Source organism: Lycium ferocissimum, chromosome 5, assembly GCF_029784015.1.
Source record: "Lycium ferocissimum isolate CSIRO_LF1 chromosome 5, AGI_CSIRO_Lferr_CH_V1, whole genome shotgun sequence".
Classification (NCBI taxonomy): Eukaryota; Viridiplantae; Streptophyta; class Magnoliopsida; order Solanales; family Solanaceae; genus Lycium; species Lycium ferocissimum.
The window spans coordinates 5,160,833-5,172,396 of NC_081346.1; the positions used below are offsets into that span (position 1 = coordinate 5,160,833).

General features: G+C 29.9%; 1 pseudogene; it reads left to right on the forward strand.

Moving 5' to 3' along the window:
* Positions 1-839: 839 nt before the first annotated feature.
* The window catches only part of LOC132055202 (pentatricopeptide repeat-containing protein At5g61990, mitochondrial-like), a 19,149-nt pseudogene continuing 8,424 nt past the window's right edge, over positions 840-11,564 (forward strand).

Consider the following 11,564-nt stretch of genomic DNA (forward strand, 5'->3'; position numbering starts at 1 on the left):
ATAGAAACGTTCCAATCTTTTTGGGACAAACTAATAAGAAAAGTAAGACAATCTTTTTGGAACGGAGAGAGTAATATTTTAAATGATAATGACAAATTAAACTTGTCGGTATCAGGATTTGAATGTATAGAAGAATTTTATATCTTTCGGTATCAGGATTTGAGTCTATAGAAGAACTAGTAAGTATACACCGGGCGTTTCCCGGGCCCAACATGAACAAATTAAAGTAATATTGTTTTATTAAACTCTCAACGGAGAACTTTTTTTTCTTTGATTTTTTATTACAAAGTCATATCACATGAAACTTTTTTTTTTTTAATTAAATATGTGATTGTATTGAATGATAAAAGAATTTCATGAGAAATCCTATAATCCTTAATTTATAATTTAACTATCATGAGTTTTCATTAGTAAATTTTAGTTATTTGATATTCTTAAGTAACAAATTAATGCATCAATTTCTGTGAAACTTAACACTTATGTAAGGATTTTTAAAATATTACATATTGGAAATTGAAAATAGTCTAAGACAAAACACCTTTTATTGTTCCTTTTTTTAAATCACATAAATAAAGGTAGTAAAATTCATAAAATGATGTACCACACAGAGATATTACGGAGATATACAAGCTTTTGCAGAGAGAAAAATACAAATATTTGTAAGTGATGTCAAAGAACGAAGTAAAACAATGGGCAAATGGAGTCCAAGTGAAGTGCTTGTGAAGCCAAGGTGGTCATGACATAAGCAAAGGGTAGAATAGTCAACGAGGTAAAATATTTTCAAGGGAGCTGCAATAAGGTACTGTGTCATGCAATAGAAATGCTTCTTTAATACCATAATGACGAAATACTCTTCCTGGCCCAATAATAGAAAGCAGGATACAAAAAGGGATGCAGAAGGGCTTTTCTGTAACTTCACTGTGATGGGAAGCTCCTCTCTTTCTCCCTTATTAATAGCAGTAAAGTAAAGTAATTAAATATGTAATTAATTTTTCATCCACGCACCACTGTGCGATAATTTATCGCATACTTTCATCATATGCCGAGCCTACCAACTGGAGTGTGAACAATATTATATAGGAGCTCAACATTAATGAGGGGGGCAAAAATTGGGTGCGCCTGAAAGTGTTTACCATAATAAAGATAAACTTTGTTCTAACTCAATCCAAAAAACTAGCTAAAGAGATGAGGATTGCCATAACTGTATAAACAAATTTTCATTGTTGAGAATTCCAAAATCGGGTACGATATAGACATTGGTTTCATTAATCATTATATCTTCTTGGTCAATCCTCGCGTTATGAATTAGTTTGAGGTTGAGATCTATCCGAGGTCCATTTTCTTAATATTCTGCTTCCCTTTATATTGTGTACTAACACAATTTATTTTTGTGACACTCTTTTCATTTATGTGGCTGAAAAAGAATAATATTATTTTATATTTATAATTTTTTAAATTTTTAAATTTTCATTTTATCTTTAATGACATGTTTAAGATCATAAGTTCTAAGTAATATATAGTACTATGCATTTGGCCAGTATTTAGTTGAAATTGAAAAAAAATAGTGTTTTGAGGTAAAAGTTATAAAAAATGAGTATTTTAAAAGTTTTAGTTATCTCGAAAATCATCATTTCATTTGGATTATAAGTCAAAATCATCAGATTTTCAACTTCAAATTACTTATTCCAAGTTAAAGTTAGGAAATAATTAAGAAAGACAAGGAAAAATTAGAGAACTAATAAAACAAGACAAGATGAAAAATTTATGTGAACACCAATGATCTATAAGGTTATTAGTATTTGAATATAATGATATTGAGAAATTATATTATTCACCTAAGACAACCGGTAGCTTTCTCGTTAATTAATTAAGCACCATTTAGGTAATCTTTTAATTGGTGGTTTAAGTGATGAAACTGGTGTTAGAGATAACGCTAGCGGAATAATTAGTGCAACAGCAAGCATGCTTAACTTAATAAGTAATAGGCTTAGGTTCCAGCAAAAGATTAGGGTTGACGGGGATTGGGGCACACAAAGAATGATGTATTATGTGTATAAAACAAAATAAGATTTCCCTATCATTCCCAATCTTTAAAAAAACAAGAAATTTAAAACCAATGATCATGGTTTATACTTTATAGTACTAACTTTATAAGATTAATTATCATCAACACCTGTAATCCTAATCATGGATTAGTTAATGATGGTTTTAATTTATAAATTAAAGTTAGAAGGGTTCGTCCCGTTCAAAAGAATTTAGGGCTACATACTGATTTGCTTGAAAGTCTATACGTTGAATTCACCATTAATTTAGAAAAATGACAAACCTTAGCGTACTGGTTAAGATCAAAGTTTTGTGATTAATAATATTTTGTTTAGAATTTTGGAAATAAACATGTTAAACATTTTATCTAAAATCTTTCAGTTGCATTTGTCATTTGAAAAATTACATATATATTTTAACGCGTTAGCTGTGATTGAGGATGTGTGATCAATTAAATTCAAGTCTTGAATATTATCATCGAATAAATGTGCGTGACCATTATTATTTTGATGTTATCATCAAGTTAGTCCTAGGTGAGATCGGAGCCCTCACATAGCTCAAACCTATTTAGTTTATTATTATTTTAACTGATCAATATTCTCCTTATGCATGCATATGTTACAAGGTATCCTTTTTCTTGTCAAAGTATATCATTGTTGACTTACACGACAAGCACCTTTGACCTTCCTTATATTGTATTAAAGAAAACATAGAATAATACATGTCAAATGTCCTAAAAACCGAAATTCCCTCCAATTAGAAGGCAAGAAGTGACAATATAAATGAGTAACTTTCGCATGCAAGAAAAGCCAATCATAGATTAAAAAATTCTTAAATGTGGGCTCTTGATTATATTATATCAATTTAAAGTCATAGTCTTTGACCTTCTTCCATTGGCCAAATTTGTCCAACAAAATGGAAATCCATTTGATTAATTAATTGATATAATAATAATCGTCAAAAAAAACAGCAAGTTCAGAGTTCTTCCTGGCCTATGTTGTCGACAAATACGTAACAATATATTCTTTTTATTAAATTTTTTAAAATTAATTTCCTTTCAAGCTGCGTAGTATGATATCATTGGTACACTATTTTCTCTTTATTTGGACAAGACAGTCCACCAGCAGAAGCTAGCCATGTTTAATTTTAAATATTATCTCTAAATACTCAATAAACAAGATATGGATTCAATACTCTAATTAAAGAAAACATAGATAAACATTAACACGTGTGCGTAGTCAATTTCCCACTTTTTTATTTCTTGATAAGAGGCCATTTATCTTAATGCTCCTCTGACTTAATTCCTTTTTATTATGTATCTATGATGGTTGAGTTTTCACCAGATGTTTAAAATTCTATGGTCATTGAGAAAATGGTAAGTAGTAGCATTTCAACGAGTTGAAATCCTTGCAACACAATTCTCATAATTAATTGGTTGTAATTATATTAGCACATACGTACAGAACTAACTTAATTAGGTGAATGATTTTTAATATATTTATTTCCTGAGTTATCTTTTATAATCCTTAACCTCAAGATTAAAGGCGAAGTTAGGGGGCACAATGGGTTGATTTTGATTATGTTGTATATGTAGGGTTAATATTGCTTTTTATGTTTATATAGCAGACAATGGCGGAGCCATGATTTTCACTACGGGGGTTCAAAAATATAAAAAAGTAATAAATGAGGAAGCCAAGAGGGTTCAACATCTACTATTTATACATAAAAAATAATTTTAACATTGTGTATACATGTTAATTTTTTGCCGAAGGGGGTTCGAGTGAACACCCTGGCCACCACTTGGCTCCGCCCCTGATAATAGATATTAAATTCCCTTAGTTCCTTCATGGGTTAGTTCCTTCATGTGTTTACATTTCTTTGTATTTTAAATCTCCTTAGTGAAAATCTTAGTTTCGTGTATTGTTCGGAGCTTTGCATTTATATTTTTTGGTTTAATTATCAGATAGTTTTCGTTATGAATCAGATGACTTTGTACATACTTGCACTAGTAAAATAAAGCACTCAATCAAAAAAATGTGCTGGCTATATATCACTTTAATTTGGTGATAGAGCAAATTCAAAGTGAGAAATTGGAAGTTCAATCCAAACGTGTATATATACACCGAGTGACTTTTACGATATTTCGATTAGAGGTATTCAATCTCTCCATAATTAGTAGAGAAAAAAGATAAGGAAATTTCAAATTCAATGTGTTGTTTCTAAGGATCAATGCGGATAGTTATTAATAAAAAAATTTGTCGTCATCTCTCTATGAAATATTTATTTGGCCGAGGGCTTTTAAACACATTGCAAGCAAAATCAGTATTGACAAATAACCAGTTTACAATAAATAAGAAAGGTATACTAATCCTATAAATGATCCAATATCATACTGATAATAATATAAGCAAACAAACGTACTCATGCGCTAAGCATAACCCAAGAATAAATTTGTCCCTGTATACTATGCTTTGCTATTTTCCTTTCTTTCAATTATTATGAGTGAAGCGTTCTAAGTAGGTGGCTGAGATAGAAGACCAATAAATCATGGTGGAATTGGGTACTTTTTATTATAATTTAAATACATGGACCTTCAATTTTTTAGAAATTGAAGCTGTCATAGTATTAGTTAAGACTTTAATCTAAAAGGACGACTAAAACACCAAGCCATTCAGCAAACATGTGCCAAACTCCTCCATCATTTGGGGAAGATAAGTTTTAATACAAATAAAATCTAAAATATTCCAAATGCAACAGACTATTGAAATTAAATGTTTTTCTTTTTTTTCTGAAAAGGGGACCATGTTTATGTGTCGAATTATTAGTGATTAATCGGCTTCTAATATGGCCAACCATGACTTCTTCATATGCTCATGTTTCACCGACTATTACCAAATATTATTTAGTAATTAATTTTGTGGTTAAACAAGGTTTACAAGTATAATTTAGTCATATATTAAGGTTGATTCTTAGAATATACTTTAGTTTTATTTCTAGTAAAGAGGGTGTGTTTAGTAAGAAGGAAAATATTTTCTACGGAAAATGTGTTCTTGAAAAATAAGTGATATTTTTACTTTAGTTTTTGGTGTACGGTAAGTAAGCATGAAAAATAATCCTAAAATCATTTATATATAATCTAGACATATAAAAAAATGCCGGAGTAAGGGAAGAGGAGTGAGGGTGGTTAGAGTGGGGACTATGGGGGTGGGGTGTGCTGGAAGGTGGGGAGAAGTGGAATGCTGTTTATGGAATTTATATTTCCTATTTCTATTAAGAAAGTCATTTTCCTCATCGTAAAGAAACTTATTTTCTTATTTTTGAAAAGTGAAAGAAAATATTTCCTCCATACCAAGCGCACTCAAGTCTTTTGACCATGTAAATGATAAGCGGCAAAAAGATCTTTTGTATGGTCTATTTTTATCTATTTAAATTTTGATAAACACGATTATTTGTCATCAACGGTGGTATAAGATAGCAGGCAAGTGCGAATCTACCGTTGAAGTTATGGCTTCAGCAGACCCTGTAACTTTGATTTAGGTTATGTGTTTATTTAAAAAAAAAATGCACTTAATATGTATAAAGAACCTTATCTCAATCCCGACAACTAAAACTTCTTAATCCACCTCTAATAGCATGTGAGTGACAAATTAATCGAGATACGTACCAATTGGTTTGGACACCATCGTTATTTGAAAAACAATAATAAGTACTTGTGGAACAGGTAAAGGAAAGCTTCGATTAGCTATGTTGTTGTGTCAACTAGGACAAGTTATGAACAATGAAACATGGGGAGCTTTTGTTTGAATAAAGGTTTTTTTATTTGAATAGAAAAATAGTAGCCCCACCGTCCTACCTTTATATCTCACATAATTAAAGTCTTAGTAGGTAACTAGGTATAGTGCCAACGTCTAATCCTCTTAATCATAATTAGCAATCTAAGCTATGTCCTTTAAATATGAACACTTTATAAATCAATTAGATGTATCCTATTAAATTTTTCAATCAACCCCCTAGGATTCTTATCAAAAATAAAATTTGTCTAAAAGCAGGTTGTTGTAATTATTGAACTGAAAAATTGCAACCAGAGAGATGCAAACAAATAGGGTATACGTAGAAACATATTAGGACATAGAAGTCAATAAATTTTTTAATCTCCAAAAAAAAAAAAGCTACCCCAATCGGAAAAAACAGAAAAACGTGCTCATGTATAACATGGTGGTTTTTAAAACATTGGACCACGACGATTAAGGCACATTCTAGAATTTTTTTCCCTAATTCATTCCATAAAACCAGTATATTAAATAGTGATAAGAGTTTATCTGACCCAACAAATAACAGTGTTAAATTGGATAAAACTTACAAATAATCACTTTTTAACATATATGATTGAAAACATATATAATTGAAAAATGGCCAATTGCATGGAGTTTCAATTCCCAAAACTGAAAATTCACAACAATTTGTAACGTCATTATTCTGGTTATATTTCAAAGAGAGAAGACCAAAAAATGGTGAAGAATTGCACGAATTTCCCTTCAAATGGATTGGTCTTTAATTTTTGCCCTTTAGCAATAAAATTTATGCCTAGTGGCGTATAAGTTCTTGGGCAAAGGTGCAAATATACCCTTCAATTTTGTGATTTAGAGTAGATATATCTCTCGTTCAAAAAGTTTTGTATATATAACCCCGCCATTACAAAATGGTGCAAATATACCCCTGTTATTACACAAATGGAGCAAATACCCTTTTCGTTGACGGAATTTTAAAAAAAAAATCATATAGCTAATTTTTTTAATTAAAAAAAATGCTACGTGGTTTTTAAAAAAAAAGTCTAACTCATTTTTTTAGTAGACATATTTTTCTAAAGCCACATGGTAATTTTTTGTCTGGTGTGTCGTGTCTAGTTCGTTTAAAAAAAATATCTCCGTGACTTTAAAAAAATAAGTCTACCCATTTTTTTAAACGAACCAGACCCGACCCTTTTCGTTGGCGGAATTTTAAAAAAAAATCATTTAGCTTATTTTTTTAATTAAAAAAAAATGCTACGTAGCTTTTTAAAAAAAAAAGTCTACTCATTTTTTTTAGTAGACATATTTTTCTAAAGCCACATGGTAATTTTTTTTACTGGTGCGTCGTGTCTGGTTTGATTAAAAAAATATCTCTGTGACTTTAAAAATATAAGTCTAATCATTTTTCTAAACGAGCTTGACCCGACCCACCAGGAAACAAAAATTACCATGTGGCTTTGGAAAAATATGTCTACTAAAAAAAATGGGTAAACTTTTTTTTTCAAAAAAAAAAATGGGTAAACTTTTTTTTTTCAAAGAAACCTTTTCGCACGTTCTTTGACACGTGAGATATTTTTTAATTAAAAATAAGCTAAATGATTTTTACAAAAAATTCTGTCAGCAAAAAAGATATATTTGTACCATTTTGTAATGGCGTATCGAGGGTAGGGTATATAAAAATAAAAAATATATTAATGATAAAGCGGATATACTCTATAGTAATTAGAACCCGATAATAAAGAATTTATATTGTTTAAGGGTGTATTTAGTGATTAAAAATAATAATTTATATTTATTCACTATGTTCTTTAGTCATACAAAAGTTTTATGTTCAAATATAACTCGTGAGATATTAAAATTTTAAAATATAAAGTTGGGTCAGTTATGACCTGCAAAAAGTTATTTGTTACGAGGGTAAAAATTAAAGACTAGGACAAATAAGGGCATAAGTGTCAATGACCAAAAACGTCACTAAACGCTATTTCATCGGCTTATCAAATAAAGTGTTGGGTAATGGGGACAATATGGTTAGTGGGCCTGAGTACTATTGGATCATGTCCATAACATTTTTTGATCTTATCAAAAACTTTTTCTTATATTCACATAATGGTTAGTTACATAGTGAGCATGGGGTAGTCAAGGTTTGGCCTAAAATGAGCTAAAGAACAGTTGTAGAAACTTTCATAAGCTCCAACCACGAATTATTTGCTCTTCCTTCATATCATAAAAGTTATTCCCAATTTAAGAAATCAGAACATGGCTTTTGTATGAGCCAAAAAAAAAAAATATATCATTTAAAAAAAATATTGGGATGAATTTATGAAAATACAGGAGAGGCAATAATAATGACATAATGCATCAGGTTTCAGGTGCATCCAGCCCAATTATTTCAGTTTTGAAAACGTGTCGTAGTAAGGGAGACTCGTGATTTTTATCAAGGTTTTTCAGTAATTAGGGGTGTCAAAATGAGCGGGTTGAACTGAATTTGTACAGATTAAAATGAGATGAATTAAAAATCAGTGGCTCTTTAATCCGCTCAAATATTACATGGGGTGAGATAGATTGGGTCAAAATGGGCTAAACAGTAGGTCATATAGCCAATGCCCACAACTCGTACAAGTTTTAATTTCTCTATTTATTTTCTTATAATTTACTTTTATGACTTAATAAAACTTTTTTCTTTATTATGACTATATATAACATATCAAATAAAAAGAAGCCTTTTAAAAATATCTTGACAAGGTTTCTCAATTCTCATAGTTCAAGTTGGACTACACAGTTAGCCCAAATCAACCAACTTTTAGATGGGTAGAATTAAGCGATGTCAGAACGGGTTGAGTTAATAAATAGACGGGTCATTAACCTGCCCAAATTTGGCCAGCTCATGCTTTCATAGACCATCTTTGCCACCCCGATCCAACACTCAGAGGCTGATCTAGCATTTTAATTTGATACCTTTAGGTTTAAAATTGAACCATTAAACTTATATCATGGGTTCACACTTAATATTTATTAAAATTTTAGTGATTTTTTATGTGTAAATATTAGTCTAAAAGTGTTAGATTTTGTACTTCAGCTATCCATGTGATTATATGCTGAATACGCGTCTGACAAATTGATTTTTTAAATTTTACATATTTAATAGGGGAATATGAGATTCAACTTGACACCACTGGTGAGAACACCATGCCATTCAACTTTTGACTTGAGGTGCAACCCTTCGTGTAGTCCTACTAACGCGGCATGCTTTGCACACCTAGCTGGAACTTTTGCCCCCTTTTTTAACGTGATTCTTAATACACAAAATTAGTTAATCTAAGATAAGTAAGAAAGTATGGACTAGTATTTTTCTTATGCTTGTTCTTTTAATAAATTCACTAGGAATTCTTTATTTTCCCCTCTCAAGAGGTTTCAAAATGGAAAGTGATGAATCTTTTTATTTCCCAAAAAGATGAATATTGTGTTGAGTTGATGGACTATATGTTTAACATCATAGGAATGAAAAGGATTCATAAATAATGATGCTAAAGACCATAACATGTGAAGTTTGCCTTGTACTATAATTCACCATATCCATTGAACTTCCCCTCAACAACACTTTGTTCACTGTGTCTCAAAGTATGCATACTTACAAAATAGTCCTTTAATTTGGGCCACACTTCCTTACAGTTTCAGAAATGTAATGCCCTCACATTTAACACATTTTGCAAAAGACAAAAAGGTCATAAAACATGACCTCCTCAGTCCGTTCAAGTTTGACGGGTTACTAATCCACTATTTATTAGTTTGCACATTTTGACCCGTTCGATTCAGCTCATATAAAAAAGTTGGGTTGAAATGTAGCCTAAATTGATTTATGAGAAACTTATAAAAACTTTTTTTTTTTATTATTATGTTATATATAGCCATAATAAACGGAAAAATTATGAGTAATTAAACAAATTATAAGAAACAACCAAAGAAATTAAAACTTGGTAAGAGTTGGACGAGTTGGGTGATGATCCATTGTTTAACCCATTTTGATCCGCCCTTTTCAGTCCAAGTAACCTAACACGTCCATTTATTAACTCAACCAATTTTAACTTGCCCAAATTTAATCCAACTTGCCGATTTGACACCCCTATCCACTAAGGAAGCTCCAATGCACTCTTACCAACCCCATTCATCCAACAAGAGACAAAATACAAAACAGAAAAGGTCTTTGAACTGTTTAAAGTTCTAGTAGCCCATTTTAGTTTATATGCTTTCTACTTTGAAGAGCCCATATTCACAATTACAAATCCAGTATGCTTTTGGGTACGGGAAAGTTAAGCCTAATTCAGGCTTCAAGCAGCCCAACATATCCCGAGTTCTAGGCCTCTTATGTAAAGACTGTTTTAACACAACTGTTTGGAAAGCCACCCAGGTAATTGGAATTTGATGTAATTACACAGTTTGGTCTGTTTGTTTGACCAAGTAATTACACAGTTAGGTGGGAGTTGGTTATAATTGAGAGGGTGTAATTACACTCTCCAATTCTCAAAGCTGACTGAGAATTGAGTGTAATTACACCTTGTAATTCTAGAGTTACTTTTTAGTTTCTTTCTTTTTTGTTTTATTTCAATTTCTTTTCTTCTTTAATTTATTTTTTATTTATATTATTTTAAATTATTTTTATATTATTTTAAATTATTTTTACTTTTTACTTTTTAATTATTTTTATTTTTTAAATATATTTTTTCTTTTTATATTGCTTATCTTTCATTTCCTTTCTTCTTAATCCCAACTTTTATTTCTTGTGGTTATGTAATTACTCGTATTTTTTTTAATTTTTATTTTATTTTATTAATTTAGCATAACCGTGCTATTATTCTAATTTTTGAAACTATACCTCTTAATATTAGAAAGAACGAGTCATTAACAAACTTGGTATATAATGAGTGACGTTATTAAAGTAGAATTTCATTTTGAATGAGGTTATAGACTTTATTTTCCCTTTCTTTTGAATTATATTTACTTAAGTCTCGTTGGAACTTACTTGTGTAATGTTGGAATTTGAGATAAGAGTATTATGTTAAAAAATTTCTTTTGGATTTTGAATTTAGGTTATATTTTCGATTTTAATTTATTTGTTTTAATACTATTGACTTGTTATTTCACATTGCAAGTTGTTTATTTTTCACTTACAGTTGATAGACTTTTTTGTCAAACATTTGAATAATGTTGTGGCATTATATTTATAAATATTCTTTTTTTTTGTCAAACATACCATCCATGATCTTCTCACAAAAAAAGTCTGCTTTTAAGTTTTATAATTAAAAAATATTATAAATTTGAAAATTATATATAAATTATTTTTTAAATATTAGTTACAAATATATGATTATTAATTAATATATTTCAAAAAACAATGTGTTCTTAAATAACTAATTTAATATCATTTATAAAGGCACACATTTTTTAATAATAATTTTAAATTTTTGATAATTAAATTTTATTTTTAAATTAAAAAGTTTGTATAATTACACTTGTGTGCAACCAAACGACATAGCTTGTAATTACCTTGTAATTATATCGTGACAAACAAATAGGTCGTTGTAATTACAATACGCATGTAATTACTACCCTTGTAATTACACCAACTCCAATTACCAGGTGGCTTTCCAAACAGATCCTTAATCAAATTGTTAATTGGGCTTTGACTTTTTCGGAGTCCCCCCTTTTTGGGCTTTATATTTTTTTCTTTATGCCTTC